The sequence below is a fragment of the Lagopus leucura genome, unplaced genomic scaffold (genome assembly GCF_019238085.1).
Source record: "Lagopus leucura isolate 7727_CA_CO unplaced genomic scaffold, USGS_WTPT01 Super-Scaffold_100034, whole genome shotgun sequence".
Lineage (NCBI taxonomy): Eukaryota > Metazoa > Chordata > Aves > Galliformes > Phasianidae > Lagopus > Lagopus leucura.
Window position 1 is genome coordinate 1,571,051 of NW_024962283.1, and position 12,575 is coordinate 1,583,625.

At 46.6% G+C, this 12,575-nt stretch overlaps 1 long non-coding RNA gene across 1 annotated transcript; it reads right to left on the minus strand.

Moving 5' to 3' along the window:
• Positions 1 to 5,341: 5,341 nt before the first annotated feature.
• LOC122186113 lies at positions 5,342 to 11,677 on the minus strand. The gene is made up of 6 exons (XR_006181057.1): positions 9,901 to 11,677; positions 9,504 to 9,606; positions 9,130 to 9,248; positions 8,393 to 9,021; positions 5,828 to 5,952; positions 5,342 to 5,716 (listed from the first exon to the last, which is right to left on the minus strand). It is a non-coding gene; the product is annotated as an uncharacterized LOC122186113 (long non-coding RNA).
• Between the last annotated feature and the right edge of the window lie 898 nt (positions 11,678 to 12,575).

Here is a 12,575-nt window from a genome sequence, read left to right on the forward strand (position 1 = left end):
ACACAACTTCTTGTAAAACCTATTCACACAGCCTGGCTGCTCCACAGGCACACACAGCGAGAAGGCCATCCTTTAAGATGAATAACCTCAACCCACTCAGCAGAATTTCTGCTATACAGTTACTCACCTGTGGATGGCTGTAGCTTCACTGCACTTCACAAATACCTCGGTCCTCCTCAGTTTCTGTGATCAGCAGCTCCAACCCAGCTGATGCTCCTGGACTGGGGCTCCTCAGATCACAGGTGCACTGGGCAGAATAGGTCTCACCTCCTGTATCACAAGTGTGAGAGCAAGAGGAAGATACCTTTCATTCCCTCCAGCCTTTGGGGAATGTCAAGTGACACCGCTGACAGACGTGGCAGAAGCTACAGAGTTCACGGGAAGCGCCTGATGGAACACGCGCATCCCAGCTGCCTGGCACAGTTGGCGGCCATCTCAGGAGATGGATCATCTCATCCCAGGGCTGAGACAGCAAACCAGGGACAGAGGTGAGCTGCCCAGATTTAGAAGCAGACTGACAGAAAGGCAAGAGCTGAACGCTCTGTGGGAGGGCTTTCCAGCAGCTGCCGCTCAACACAGAGCAGACAGCAAACCTCCTGCACAGCAAACCAGAGCTCACACCTAATCTAACGCTACCCCTCTCAGAGCTCACAGTGGGAAATAAAAATGACAGCAGTTTTATAAATAAAAGAGCTCGCTGTCACCCACGGGGAACACGAGATGCTTTGGCAGAGGCAGGTCTTGCAGTCACCTTGTTTTCACTTCAGTCAGTCACTCTTCTGAGATGGCGGCTTGGGCTTTCTCCTAAAAGAGGGGTCACTTGCTGTATGTTGATGACCCTAAAAAGCAAACAAACAAAAACACCACCACCACATCAACCAGGAGTAGAGTCAGATGCCCATTTTGAAGCTGGACAATTCTTCTGGTCCAGGTCTACACATCTACCAAGGGAGGCAAGGAAGTGTGGTCCTTTCCATGCTAAGAGCACGGAGTTCTTCCCTCCTACTTTGCTCACCCCCAAAGAATTGCAATACCCTTAGCAAGAAGAAAGCACCAGTCCTTCAATTCTGCATGAGCATTAGATCAATCAGAAAAACAAATGTGAGAAGAGAAAACATAAACCTGAAGCCTTACAGTTCCAGACTGAGTTCTAGCATTGGCCTGCATAACACTGATGAAGTTGATTTCTATCTACTAGCACTGAGCATGTACCAGGCCTAGCTACCGCAGAAGAGAAGACATCCACCCTATTTGACTTACAGCCTCACCCCAGAGGGCTTCTGATGGGACAGTGGAGGCAGGCCCCATCTGAACTGCCAGGTTCAGCATCCACAACACGGAAGATGGCTGCTCCTCCTTATCAATACAACTGGCAGCTCAGGAGAAACAGAGAAGCCTCTACGAAAAACGAGGGTCCACACTGCAGTTCAGTTGTTTCCATACCAAAAGCATTCACATTTTAGTGCAGGACCATTAAACCCACCTTGGGACCAGCCTTCCAAAATGAATTCTTTGTGTGGCAGATGTCAGCACTGCAAGGCTGTGCCTCAGAAGAGGTCTTCTGTAATCCTCATGGCAGCCCGGTCTCTTTGTGCAAACACTGTTGGCTACAGACACATGAAAAGGCTCAGAGCACAAAGCAGGAGACATTTTGTAAAGCCACGAGTGGACAGACAGCGCCTTTCGGAGAGAAGCATTATACCTAATGCAGCACTGCCCCTCCAAGCAACAGCATCCTGGGGTTCATTGGCACAGGTAAAATCTTTCACATCTGCTGCACTTACAGTAAGAGGGATGACAGCTTCTTTACGAATGCACAGAGCTTCCAAAGAAGAACAGCATGGAGGGTTGCCGTGGAGACTGCAGTAAGCAATGTGCTGCCAGATGACTGGGTCTCATACCACAGCAGGCATTTGCCAGAAGGGTGATCTCAGCAGTGTGTGCCGCATTATCAAATATTCCTTGATGGAAAGAGTGAGTCTGTGTAAGGATCGGGTGAATCAGGCTGCACGGAAGGTGGCTCTTTATGTTACCAATTAGTCACGTTCTTGGGCTTTGCCACCACTGCAAGTGGCACGGCTGCGGTTCTCAGAGCAGAGCAGCCTTTCTCTCCAAGGCCACAAAAAGCAGCAGGGCTGGCATGCAGCACTGGGCTGCAGGGGACCACAGACCCACCAGCTGCCCTCCGTTTCACCACAAGAGATGCAGCACAAGATCATCCCTACCTCTGGTCAAACCACAGCAGGGAACGTGTCGAAGAGCCTTCTGCTCAGTTTGGGTAAAGCACAAAGCAGCTGCCCAGGTGACTCCTGACAGAAAGCAAAGCTCCCCATCCCACAATGTATTACACTACCACAGGCCTCCCAACCACTCCCAAGCGTCCCCCCCACCCTTAACATTTCTGCCTTTATTACATTTTATTCTAGTCTTGTCCCTTGCACAACTACACGTTAAATATTTACTTGCCCCTTCTCATACTGGCTCCAATTTGACAGTGCCTCCAAGGCCCGGTCCCACTCATCCTTCATGGAAGATAGCTTTACCCCATCATAACTCATCTATTTAGCAGATGATATTTTAAGAACTACTTCAGCATTAGCTGAGCTACTGGTTACACAGCATTGGCAGCACGGGAGGATAAGCAAAGAAAGCAAACCATGGGAAAATCCTCAGCTTGTTAAGAAAAAGCAAGCTTCTTGACTAAGCGCTAGGCACAAGCAAAGCCAAAAGTAAAGAACAGCTATTGCCATATGTTCAGTTTGCCATTTAGTTCAACATTCCAAGGGTAATCTTTCCCATTTTCACCATTTGGAGATATGCTTACACGCTACAGAAGGTCTTTGCACAAACCAATGGGTCTTGGTGCTCAAACTACCAACTATCAACGATTGCCAGTCTTTGAGACACATGTTTCTACGTCATGAAGTTCCCCTATCCAAAGCCTTTTTGTTTCAGGACAAACATCAAAGTGACACCAAAAGAGTTAACCAGTTCTCCAAGAACACGATGAGCGTTAACCCACTTGTAGCTTTGTGCTCTCTTCCACTGTGGAATCTGGGAGAGGAACAGATCAGGTGGAAAATTAGGAAAACATTTCTCATAGTGAGAAATCCACCAGGCCTCCCAAGGGAAGCAAAAAAAAGCTCTGATGCTTGAGTCACTTAAAACTGGACCAAGTACAGGAAAAGTTAGTGGAAGGGAACAAGCCTTCCCTATTGTGGGGAAAATGGAGAAGTTGGATGACCTCAGATCTTTCCCATCTCCAGTTTGTATGGTTCCAAGAGCGTGAAAGCAGTAGTTCACCCAGGTAAGTCGACGACTGGTTGTTGCTATCAACCTGCCACAGGATGAGCCAACCCAATCAACACAACTCATGCAACAGCAGTCAGGACCTGGACCACACTGAGCTTGAGGTGAGGAGCAGCTGCTAACAGGAGTAGAAGTGTCACATCTACAGGATGCAGATCTACAGCATCTACAGGAAAACCTACACTCTATGCAACAGTCAGGCACAGCAGCTGCTTTTGATGGGTGTTAATATTATATTGACTGGTTGAACCTCCAAGATGAAACACTTCAGACCAATATTATCTGACAATAAACTCACACTTCATATAGTGCAAGCGTCAAGTTCAAGTGCTTTCAGACAGATCCTTTTAGTTACTCACAATGCCAATGGCTTCAGGAGAGCTAATAGTCAAAGAAAGACACCCAGCAACACTGTACAGGATACTACTGGCTTTGCTGTTTAAGAGCCACCTGCTCCAGGAACAGCTACCTATTACCAGCTGGAGAGAGGAAGAAAACCCCACTGGGAAAAGTTCATTCCTTGATCATCATCAGCCTTTCACACACCTTGGAAAGGACTGGTGTCGATGCCTGGAAGATACTGCCTGGGCAGCCCAGTCATTTAATGGCAAACCCTGACAAGCACGAGTTAACTCTGACACATGGTCCAGCCATTAGAGACCTGCGCTGACTGACCACAATACACCAGCAGATAAACTCCAAGGCATCAACTCTGAGTCTACCAGGATCTCTGTAAGGCAGCAATTACCCGTGCAAGGACACTTGCCCTTGACAGCAACTTGGCAGAGCAGTGAGGAGGGCTATTAGATTGCAATTCTAGCAGAGCGCCAGCTTGCTTGTTGAAACGTGGTATTTGCAGTATGATGAATTCTGATTTCAAGATAATTTATAGCCTCAGTAAATAAACAGGCTTATGGCTGTTTAAACACTGTTTAACAGTCGTATACAACAGCTCTGGGCAAGCACACTGAAGAACAGAACAGTTGTCTGAGCTGGGAAACAGACAGCAGCAGAAAGCAAGTGAAATCCAAAATACTTCCCATCAGAAATGAGCCGTTTCCTCTCTCAAAACCAAAACAACCTCTGAACGCAGTTCTTGCTCACCTTTCTCCTCATGTCTGTGCCAGAAGATCAAAACCTTTTGTAGAAGGCTATGTTGTCCTGTCACCTTTCACGGGGTGCCTTTTGCACTGGCTGATCCCAAACGCTGTGCCTCAGCTCACACCAGTTTTGCTCGTCTGTTTGGGACACAGTAGAGATTGCAGTGACATCTTTTGGGTTTTCTAAAGTAGAACTGACAGACCTGGAAAGTCTGGAGATAGATTCAGAAAGCAAGTTAAGACACCTTTGAAACCAGGGTCGTAGGGATCTACTATTTGCTCTGTTACCTGGGATGTTTTGGACTGAGAGACATTTCTGCTCCTTCCCTATCCCCGTTTAATACACAAACATGCTTGCAGGGAAGTTGCATGAACCTGCAGCTCCAAGAACAAAAGAAATCATTAGGGGCTGGAAGCACCAACCTGGGAAAAAGAAGCCAAAAGGGAAATTACAGGGAAGAGCCACCCTACAGATGCTGAAACACACCAACCCTCTGGACAGTGGAATTATTCTGGACAATGCAAGGGGCTGGATATTCCCTAAGAGTCATGGGATGAGAGGAAAAGGAAAATTTTAGCTGCCTACCAAGGGTTGCTCCCAAGAGGAAGGCTCAGATGAGTCTCTTCTTCCAGGGAAGGGACAGTACGTCCTCCCTGCAACCAGCTTATCACCCCACCGCAGCACACAGGAGATGTAGGAACAGCCCTGCCAGGAGCACAGAGGAGATGAACTCATTCCCTCCCCCGTGCTCTTGTTCCTATAGATCAAGCCACTCAGAATATTTATCCCATGTTTCGATTGTGCCTATGGGTCTACTTGGCTTGCTGCTCTGAATAAATTAAGAGCAAGGAAAGGGAAATTGCTGAACACAGCCAAGCCGTTGTACGGGGCCAGAAACCTTGCCACTCTTGGACAGCAAATTCCCACTCCAAGCAGTGATGTTACAAGGTCAGAGCAGGGAGCCATAGAATTTACTGGTGGGCTTGCTGGCACCTAGGCCAAGTACAGGGTCAGCAAGGCAAAGAGAGCTCAGCAGAAGGAAGCTAGAAGGGGGTTTCAGCCATACATTACACCATGGCTGAAGCACAGCATGAGGGAGAGGCAACAGGAACCACCAGAGCCAGGGATGAGCAAGAAGACAGTCCTGCCCATACAGGATGTGAATAGCCTCTGACATAAGGGTAGCTGAGTCTCTTGGATGAAAGACAGCTTACAAAGCCACCTGCCACTGCCTTATTGGAGCCTCAGGCAATCCTCTCAGGCCTCCATTTTCCTCTAAAGACAGGACAATAGTTCAGAACTGCCTCTGTAATGACAAAACACACAGGACATTACTGCTGCAGATGATCTCATACAGACATGAAGGCTTCACACCAGCAAACATATTTCACAGATAGCACAGCTTGCCAGCACTTACCTGAGGAACCAGTGCAGAGCTGGGGCAGCTCCCAGCCTCGTTCCCTCTGTAATTACCACGTCTCACTCAAAACAACACAGCTCATGCTGTAAAGACTGCCAGGAACACTCATGCCTCTCTTCACCCTGCAGGAAGAGTTCACACATAGATGGAAGGAAAGCAGAGGCCTGATTCAATGGCTAAGTGATGTCTTGACCTAGAAAGTTGGCATCAGAGTCCAAAAGCTTGGATGTGAAGTTGATTTTCTAAAGAACTCAGAAGAGCTCAAGACGCAGCCTTTGCCATGCCTGTACATGTGCACCTACATCCGAGCCAACTGCAAGTCTTGTGCCTGCACTAACTTGGTACCAACTTAGCACTGGAGGATCTTGCCTCTTAGCTGAGTTCACTGTTACTACAGGGTGCCAGTTCATAACTGGTTTGTGTCCAGAAGTCTCTGAACACAGGCAAAATGAACATGCACCTACCTGCAGAATACCAGAGACATTCAGACTGAAGCAGGTCAGGTTCTGAGTGAAGTCAGGATCTACAGGGATACCATCTCAGTCTCTCAGATGTTAATTCCACACTACCCTGGAGCACTTTGCTTAGAGTGCTAGGAACCACGGCATCAAGCAGCAGCAAGTTACCCACAGTCACAGAACACAGGAGATGAAAACACAGCAAAGTTGAGGGTTGTTTGTTTGTTAAGTTGTAGGTCTGACCCAGAACATTGTCAGAACAGCTACCAGTTGGTTAGACAGTAGTAGGTGGCACACAGAGCACCTAGAGACCCCTGTCAGATATTTACAGAGAGGCTTAGCATACTTCCAAAATCTTTCCACCAGATCTAGTTTTGCTCACAGGCGTGGGTGTTACTGAGAATCACTGCTGCTGGGAAGAATTGTTCAGCAAACACACTTTGAACAGGATCCATACAGAAGAGGTTTGTATTTCCTGAATGGAAACGAAACCCCTTTATATAGGCTGGATTGGAGATTCAATGGCCAAACTGTTCCCTTCAGACCTTATTTTCTTTGGACCTCGAGCATACCCCACATGAGACATCTGGCAAAGGACTTACAGGATACAGTTTGCTTTGGCACTGGATGGGTTTGGAGCTCACAATGTTTAAATAGGATTTTATGAATTGAACAGTCTTGCTCTCTTCTGTAATGCTTCAAATTAAGGTTTCCACATGTGCCTTTAATAGAGATTCACTAAGACACTTATTGCACGTTAAATAAACATCACTCAGTGAAATAGAACACCCTCATTGAGGGATTAACAAACATACAATTCAGTCAGGCTGCTGCAGCTGTTAAACCTCAAATACAACTTCAATGTCATAATCAGTCATTTTATTAAGATAATAATTGCCCTGTTAATGCTAATTAAATGACTAATGCCCTCACAGTCCTGTGATGCTGTTCACTGATAACCCCTGAAATAGATGCAGCAGCCTACTCCCTCCCCATCTTCGAGACAGCTCAGGTTAATTAGCAACTCTGGACTCTCCTGTTCACTGCCTGCTACTCCAAATAAACTTCCAGAGAAAAGTCAGAGCTGTGATCTGTTTCCCTGGAGAAGGAGGAAGGCATAAAAACCAAACAAACAAAAACCACCAAACATTTGGGTTTTGTTCCTCTCTCTTCCTGAGAGGAGATGGCAAGTCAGTCAAGCCAAATGGCTTGTTTTTAACCAGGTAAGCAGAGTAGAGGAATAAATACCAGCCAAAATCATCGGCTATAGTGCCAGTAAGGTAGAAAGGGATCACTGCCCTAACCACGAGGCCCACATACATACCTGTGTCCTGCCAAGAACACCTCATTGGGACCTTACTCACAGAGCTGGGGAAGCCCAGACAACCTGCTGGTCCAAGACCATGCTCAGATGCTCAGAGGATGCCAATTCACAGCCTGTACCTCCCAGCACAACACTGCAACCCCAGCTCCTTCCCCAGGACTGTCTCAAGCTATGCAGACACCCAGCTCTGTGCTCAGTACATTGGACACAGCTGTTCAGCCCCCACAGCCTAGAAGCTCGTGCAGGAGTCGAGACCAGACTCCACTGCCCAGTGGTTCAGCCTGACCATCCATCATGAGATGGACCAGATGTTCCAGCAATGGGCTACAGCAGGGCTCAGCAGCAGCCATGGAGCCTGCAGCCAAGGCAATGTTGTAACACTTGGCAGCCTATGCAGAGAGATTCCCTACCCCTCGTTCCCAGATTTTAGGAATGATTATTACTTTAAAAGTTTAAAATAAAGAAGGGGAAAGAGGATTCCTTGGGTCTTCATCATTTTAATTGGACGAATATCTTCCATAAATGGTAAATGTAGCTGACCTCATAAAAAAAAAGCAGAGAGGAGCAAGTTACCACTTGCCATGTGATAGTAACCTTTCTTGTAGCTCACGGATTCAAGTTACTAGCACAGGCAGGCTTCCATTTGTAAGACCATAAAATAACACACTGCCAAGCCCTATAATGGACTGCAGATTTAGATATTGATTAATTGTTAAACTATCTCTGCAATGTACTATGTTAAAAGGGAAATGACCTCATGCTTCCTTTGAGACTCCTCACCTTCCTCCTACTCCAAGAATTTCTGCAGCATAGCTTGCTGCTGTCCTTGCCATCCCCTTGTTGCATGGAGCTCCAACACAGTTCACACAAGTCCTTTGGAACATGTTCATCTTACACTGAAGCTTCTTCTTGTGGTATTCAGGAAGGGGAGGGAAAAAAAAACAACAAAAAAAGGGGTCAGATTCAAGCAGAAAAACCCACAGTAAGAACATAAGGAAGAACAGGAAGAACATAGCCCAAGATGCTTGAGATGTGCAGGCACACAAGTGTCACAAGAGCATGCCAAAGCAGATATGTCTAATATTCAGGGATCAGAGCAACATCTCAACTGGAGAGAAACACTGAATCCTGCTCCAAGCCTGAGGCTCCAGAGAAGACAAGTGGCAGGAGGGGAGGCCAGTAACCATGACAACCTCTCCTTTTTTGGTACCAGACAACAGAGATGACTCCTGTCAACACAGGCCCTATAGCCACTGTCTTCATTTCCTTTTTCTCAGGAGGGCCCTCCATCAGCACAGCTACACTGCAACGTAACACAGCTTCCCCAGGCTTCAGAAAGGCTTCCCCTTCATTCAGAGGCCACAAAATGAACACCAGTGGATCCTGAGCAGCCATCGCCTTCCATTTTCCTGCCAAAAGCAGAAGATAACAAACAGAAAAGACATGTGAAAAATAACACGTGTGCTAAGAGACAGAAGTTAAATAAATCCACCATTTCATGGCACAGTTTCACCCACCTAGAACAGCCAAAGCAATTCTGAAACACGCCACTTAATTCTCGTTGTTATTCACTGTGCACATCAGGTAAGCAGCTTCCACCTCCACTGGGCAACCTCATCACTGACTTTTTTATGATCTATGCACAGCACATAAGGTGAGGAATGAAATTAAAACTACTCAGATCCCAGCTCTTACACAAACATGGCACAGGACAAGGCAGCACCCTCCCAACACACCTCCCAGGCATCTTAAGCAGCTCATGCAGAAGTAGATTCTTTCTCCTGCCTTCCACTGAAGCTTCCCAGCACTTAAAGCACTTTTTGATTGCGTTGTTTTCCCAGCACATCCACCCAGCTACAAAACAGAGATGTTCCAATAAAAGCAGTGGTACCTCAAGGCAGCTATTTGTTGATATGGTCTTTTTCCACTTGGGCTGGAGAAGAGGGTTTCTAGATCTTTGGTCTCCTAGGAAAGGGCTCTAGCAGCTGGTTGAGCTACAAATGGAAATCAAGCAGTTGAGGGTGAAGGGGCAACAAACCCCACATTAGCTTTGCAGCTTTCTTGGATCTTTGCTCCAGCTCAGAGTTTTCACATGTAACATTTACTTTATCAAAGCGATTTTCAAAGCCTGCAACACATGCACCCCTACCTTGTCTCCCAGCAGAGAATTAATTCCTTAACTCTCAAGCACCTCCTCTCCAGAGGGCAACTGAATAAAAACAACAGCCCTACCTCCCCACCACAGTTCAAATAACATTTGTACTTCAACATTATGCTGTATTACTCACTTCCCACTGTAGTTTTCCTGCACGTTTCCAACCATAGATTCCTGAAAGCAACAGTTCAATCTCCTGGATCTGACGTAGAGAAGTTCCAGCTAGAGCCTCCAGCACCCACCTACAAAAACACATCCCTGTTTAATCTCACTGCTGTGCTTTAGAATTTTTACTAATTTCTCCCCTAAATCCCCCTGTACCCCAGAAACAGCAATGGAAACTCACCAAGTGAAAAAGCCACAGGCAGCTCTGCAGTGATGAGCAGTATTTATGCAGCACCTGGTGCCCACATTCAGCCTATCAGGCTGATTAGGGAAGAACTTACCTCCTCCTGAACCGAGCCTGGCTGAGAGGACAGCAAAACAACCCGAAACAAAACAGCACACAAGAGCCCATGTTTCCCTAGTTAGAGGTTCAGTTTTCTTGAGGATCTGGTTTTCTGGTCTGTGGTTCCTATGTGCAATCCACATAGCCTAAAGAGAAACTCAGTGCTACAAGGAGCACCAGGACTGTTTCAGATGTCAGTGCCTATGGCTGCTGTGTTGATTTTTGAGGGAACAAATGTGCCTGGTGAGGCAGGGAGGTTAACATAACTCTGTCACTGTTCAATGCTACGAAAAGCATTAAGGTTCAAGGAGTGAATACAGAGATCTGTGGCGAGCACACAAAAACCTTATTTGGAAATGTGCAGATTTAAACATACAAAAGAATAAGAATGGAAACAAAATGTACAGAATTTCAAAGCTGACATCAGACGAGCTCTGCAGGACGACCTTTTAATTAAACCATATTAAAGGCCCCTTTTCAGAAAAAAAAGCACAGGGCTTTAAAGCTGTCCTCTTCTTTAAACTATTTCGTAAAGGAACTCTTCTCACGTGGGAGATGAATGAGGATTGAGCCTTGGGTTGAAGAACAGGTTGAGTTTGAGGATGGGTAGCGCCCTGCCTGTGGAAGCCCATCAGAAATGGAGAGGAAGAGGATGGTAGTAAAGTGAGGAAACGTGGCTTCCAAGGGGGGGTTGCAGAAGAAGGTGGCAAGTGAGTCAGTCTCGCTTCATCAGGTGCTGTCTGGGCCACTTCTGGCCTGGGAGATCACCTGGCTGATCCAGTCAAACCTCTTTCTTTCTCCATGAAATGAACATCACTCAAAGCCGAGGAAACTGGGGGGAGAGCTCAGGGCAACCTTTAGCACAGCCAGCCAAAGGCGTACAACAGGTCTGCTTTAACCCTGGTGCTTCGCAGGGGGTTTATGTCTGGAGAGCAGATGCACACATGTGGACTGGGAGATGGGGAGGAAGGAGAGAGAAGATGTGTCAGGGACAGGTAAGTGGAAAGTCCGAGTGACTGGAGCTCAGAGCTGCACTTTGAGCTCGTGACTGCGAGCTTCTCTGCCAAGTTTTGCAATTCATCAGGTAGGAAGGTGCTGTGTGAGCACAGGGTTATAACATTACCTGGGAGCGTTTCACCTGCCAAAAAAAACAAAGCAGAAAGTAAAATTTCAAAAGAACTCACAAAAAGAATCGAACAATCAGGAATAAACTCCGCTGGACCAAATTAGGGAATGAATTCTCCTAATTACCACAAGATGCTCCCAAAGTCTGACAGTATCTCTCGGAGCAGATGTGTTCAAATAATATTTCCTCAGCCTCCAGCCTGCGTGGGCAGATTCCAGAACCAGCCACTAATGTTAAAAAGTACCTAATAAGCATCAACATTAAGAAACTGCCTTGGCTTTTGGTGCTTGCTTTTTTCCCATCCTCCAGGCCAAGCTGCAAACACTTTATTGGTATTATTCACATCAGAAAGCATTTGATTAAATAAAACAAACCACTAAATTCTGGATCCATGAAAGCAATTGCTAGAAAGGAAGGACTGGAGTCCTTGCAGTTCTTATGCAGACAAAGGAGCAAAGGAGCAAGTCTTAGTTTTTACTAACAGTGACAGCAAACACTGCCTGCCTCTCTGGAAAGGTTTTCTTTAGGGATGAAGAATTATACACACTTGCACACAGATCCCAGGCAGGTTCACTCATTTCCCACGTGAAGAGCTGCAGCAGAAATGCTGTATGGTGACGGAGGTTCTTGGAGTGCTGTCTTTGCTGCACAACGGCAACTTTGCAGCTGCAGAAAAGCATCAGATAAAATCATGCCAAGTTTTTCTCCCTTGTGCTTTCTGTGCTGCTTCGGGTTACAGCTAACTGAGGAAGAAGCAACACGAGTCTTGCAGGCTCTTTTGATCTTTGCCCTTTGTGATGCAGTGACAAGAAAAGTGAAGAGTCGGGCCATGCCTGAACAGATATGGTGTGTGTAGAGAAGATGGAAAATGTCTTCAGAAAATTTGCCTCATCTCTGGTAGCCACCTGACCTCTTAGGATGCTTCGCATGGCCTTTGCAGGGCTGCATGAGGACAAAGATGAGATGGCTTCTTGGAAGAGCTAGGAATTAAGAAATGCTACTTAAAAGCTTGCCAATTTATTCTTCAGAAGGCCCCTGCAGCATTACACAGACAGCAGGTATCTTTCCTGCTTGTTGAGAGCTCAGTTTCAAAATTCAAGATCTCGTCCTCCTCACAGCCCCCTCTCTACCCCCACTCTGCATTCTCATTTCTGAATGAGCTCCAAGGTTGATTTCCTGCATGTTTGAATAGGACCAGCTTGACACAGCCTGCCTTGGGATGAAATCACCAACT